This window comes from Schistocerca cancellata, chromosome 4 (assembly GCF_023864275.1).
Source record: "Schistocerca cancellata isolate TAMUIC-IGC-003103 chromosome 4, iqSchCanc2.1, whole genome shotgun sequence".
Classification (NCBI taxonomy): Eukaryota; Metazoa; Arthropoda; class Insecta; order Orthoptera; family Acrididae; genus Schistocerca; species Schistocerca cancellata.
Genome location: NC_064629.1, coordinates 11,946,780 through 11,951,454, shown reverse-complemented (window position 1 = coordinate 11,951,454; position 4,675 = coordinate 11,946,780).

Below are 4,675 nucleotides of genomic sequence, written 5' to 3'. Positions count from 1 at the left end.
ACGTCAACTTTTCAACTAAGAGAATATACATTATTATATCGGATAGCAGTTTATTTTACGTAATTAATCCCAAGCATGGATAATAATAAAGTGCCCACCGAGCATCATGACCTGTGTGAACTGAACAGAAAACCTTACGCGTGTGTATACTGTACCTGGATTCCTCGATTTGAGACAAGTGCCACGCAAGTGTTCTCTACCGCGCCAGTGGAAATCACTGCCACGCGTAAGGCCGATGTTATAGTACTCAACATGAATTTGTATCAAAACTATTACAATGCTTATGTTATGTGGCATGCGGACGAGTCTAAACATACGAGCGAGCAATAAGTTAATCGTTTGTCGAAGAAGCAAATCTGAAGTTCACCGACAACAATTCTCTTTGGGATAATATAAATCAGGAGAGTGAAAAGCTACGTAATCATACGGTTCAAAGGAAAGTACAAACAATATTCTTCACTTAAAACTTCCGGGCTGATAGGCCGTGGTCGAAGTATAAAACTCTCCCCTGGCGTTTCGTCTCCGACTGCGGGAGACATCCTCGGAGGTAAAGCGGCGAACTGCGAAGAGAACTCGACGAAGCGCTGATTATACAGGCAGTACAGAGGGCGCCACAGTCGATCACGTGGCGTCGGCTATGAGATTGTCTCTGGTATTGCCAACATTCTTGATTGAAAGTAACCGATCGTCACGCTTGCGGTGCAACGCTGATACCCAAATTTTATCCAGTTTAACACCTTCGTCTTTCCTGTTAAAATTATTACGATGTTTATCAATCTCGATAGCCTCTCTATACAAGCGTGCATAATAATGCGAGGTTTTTGATATGACGCTCGTCTCGCTGAATTTTATTTCATGATCACCTTCCTGGTAAATATGTTCCGCTACGGCCGATTTATCCGTGTGACCCAGGCGGCAATTCCTCTTATGTTCAACTAGACGGGTGTTCACACTTCTCTTTGTGGTACCGATGTAAACCTGTCCACAACTACAAGGAATTTTATATACCTCCGGTGTAGCCAAAGGGTCTCGTGCATCTTTTGCCGATCTTAAAAATTCTTTTATTTTTCTGGTGGGTCTGAAAATAGTTTCCACCCCATACTTGCCTAAAACTTTCCCAATGCGGTCTCCATAGTGAATTGGACTTTCGGATTAATACTGTTTAAATGTGTAAGGAAGGCATCCAACTCCTCTGCTCCGTGTGTCCATAGGAATGGGCAATTGAACATCCTGGATGTGTCTGTGATTAAACGACGGGACGGAACGTTGGGCCATAAGGTGCATAGAAAGCCCACACATACTGATCGTTATCTACACAAAGAATCAAACCACCACCCTAGACAAAAAAGAGGTGTAATGAAAACTTTGGTAGACAGGGCGTACAAACTTTGTGAACCTGTTTATTTAAAAGATGAGATTGAACATCTATGGTCAACGTTCGTGAAGAATGGCTATTCTAGCAAGGATATAGATCGAGTACTACGCTCTAGGCAGAGAATCAGGAGTAACGTCGAACAACAGTCGTCCCAGGGCAAAGTTTTTCTTCCGTTCATTAGTAAGGTCACAGACCGCATTGGGAAAGTTTTACGCAAGCATGGGGTGGAAACTATTTTCAGACCCACCAGAAAAATAAAAGAATTTTTAAAGTCGGCAAAAGATGCACGAGACCCTTTGGCTACACCGGGGGTATATAAAATTCCTTGTAGTTGTGGACAGGTTTACATCGGTACCACAAAGAGAAGTGTGAACACCCGTCTTGTTGAACATAAGAGGAATTGCCGCCTGGGTCAAACGGATAAATCGGCCGTAGCGGAACATGTTTACCAGGAAGGTGATCATGAAATAAAATTCAGCGAGACGAGCGTCATATCAAAAACCTCGCATTATTATGCACGCTTGTGTAGAAAGGCTATCGAGATTGATAAACATCGTAATAATTTTAACAGGAAAGACGAAGGTGTTAAACTGGATAAAATTTGGATATTAGCGTTGCACCACAAGCGTGACGATCGATTACTTTCAATCGAGAATGTTGGCATTACCAGAGACAATCTCTTAGCCGACACCACGTGATCGACTGTGGCGCCTTCTGTACTGTCTATATAATCAGCGCTTCGTCGAGATCTCTTCGCAGTTCGCCGCTTTACCTCCGAGGATATCTCCCGCAGTCGGAGACGAAACGTCAGGGGAGAGTTTTATACTTCGACCACGGTCTATCAGCCCGGAAGTTTTAAGTGAAGACAATACTGGCCGTGAAAGCTTACATTGTATGATACAAACAATATTGTCTTCCGTCTGCAATGTAAATGAAGTTTAATGACATTTCTTGTATAAGTATACTAAAAAAGGTAAACTTTTAGGAATCCGTCTAAAGTCTTAGTACTATTTTCGTGGAGTCTTTTTAACCCTTTTCTCTAGGTGTGTCTATCCCTCTGAATACTATTCAGGATTGGCATGTTTAATATAAAGTGTTTTTAATAACGTGTTAAAACACTGTTTAATACGGTTTATAAATAAAACATGGTTTTGTTATAGTGTTTTAATCAATGCTGAAGTGATTAAAAACACTGTTTAATAAGGTTTATAAATAAACCATGATTTTGTTGTAGTGTTTTAATCAATGTGGAAAACAAACTGCCGGCCGCGGTGGTCTAGCGGTTCTAGGCGCTCAGTCCGGGACCACGCGACTGCTACGGTCGCAGGTTCGAATCCTGCAACGGGCATGGATGTGTGTGATGTCCTTAGGTTAGTTAGTTTTAAGTAGTTCTAAGTTCTAGGGGACTGATGACCACAGATGTTAAGTCCCATAGTGCTCAGAACCGTTTGAACCATTTGATTTGAAAACAAACTAAGAAATTCATTTGTACGTATTTTTACTCGACTACGGGCTAAGCCTCAAGTGAGAGATAGAGAGAGGAATGGGAGGGGGGGTTGCCTCTCCAAATATCATCAAATCTCATCAGTGGGGGAATGGTGTCCAAATTTTTAAAGAAAAACACTCATTGTAATTAATGGACGTCCTCATAAGAGTTGGGAGCAGATTACATGAAGGAAAAGAGAGTATTGAAAATCTGTTACATAAAAACACAGGTTAACTGAACCCAGGCCAATGGAAACTTGAGTTATCCGAAACTACTCCGAAAATTGCAAAAAAAGAAGACATTACTGTACGGAAATGGAAGTCAAAAGTGTACTGGACGGCGGTTAGCGGGGAGAGGTGAACGCCTGACATGGAGTTGCTTCCCCAGCCACCTGCTAACGAGCTGGGTGAAGCTACAGTGCCAAAAAGAGTGCATTCGAGTGGGTGTTTCAGCCATTTGTGTGAGTATTTTTGTGCTATGGCGACTAAGCGGAAACGTGATTACTTTCGCTGATAAATTAGCTACTGTCAATGAAACTGCAAAAGTAATTTTGTGGAAAACTGTTGCGGCTAGTTACGGAGTTAGTGTTTCTGCCATTTCTGAATGGATGACGTCGTAATCTAAAGTTCTAGAGCAAGCTGTGAAAAATCCTCACAGAAAAACAGTGAAAACGTCTGACTTTCAAAAAGTAGAATCAGCTCTTTATCTATGGCTCTCTCAACAACGAGACAAAGGAATGCCTTTGACTGGAAAAAAGGTAAAATATTAGCTGAGCTCTTAGGTGACGAAGGAAAGGATTTTTCTTCAATCACAGATGCGGCATTCAGAAATAGAATATATATGAAGTAAAGTTATCTGCGGATCCAGACGTGGTTGATGTTTTCGGAACAAGATTACACCCAAGGCTAGACTAAGGACCAAAGTTACAGTCCCGCTGAAGCGGGAGTTAATTTCAAGATGTTGCCTACAAAATCCTTATGATCCTCAAAACAAAACGTCTGTCCTGGGACACAAAATGAAAAAAAAGAAAAGAATGGATAACTCTTCTTTTGCCCTTCAACGCTTCTGGCACACATAGACTGCCACTCGTGTGTATCAGGAAGTCGAAAAAACCTCGAACTTTCCACGATATTACCCAAAAGGCGTTACCAGTTTTTTAGAGCCCAAACGTATTCTTGGATGTCTGGTGACGCCTTTCCCAAATGGTTTAGTTATCAGTTTGTAATTAAAGTTGAAGAGTTTTTAACTGAAAAACGTCTACGTATAGAAGACATCTTATTAATTTTCAACGCCCCTATGCAACGTTGCGAGTTGCAAGCTGGCGATACTTTTATGCTGTTTCTCTCCCAAATGTTACCACTCTGTTTTAGCCACTGGCTCAGAGCGAAAGAGCATTTAACCGGCGTTACAGTGTGCTGTTTGTGAGAACCATCTCGCAAGATAGTGAATGCACAACAGAACGTCAATGATGCACTGAAGGCAGTAAATATGAAATACGTAACTTATTGGTTAGTGCAAGCCTAGAATAATTTTAGCGCAGAGACTCTTCATTGGTGCTGGGAAAGACGTATGATTGGCTTGAAGATGATGAGTCATAAAATGTTGAAAACTGGCATATGTTATATAAAGAATTCTTAGATAGAAAGACATGGATACGTGGAAGGTGGATGAACGGATTGTGGCGGACGATTTGTCAGAAATTACGGACCAAGAAATTGTGGAAAGAGCGTTCCAGTCAAATGCTGAAGCGATCGACAGGTCGAAGTAGATGATGTGGATGACAGAGTCCTTGTAATGAAGCAATGGTGGGAGAT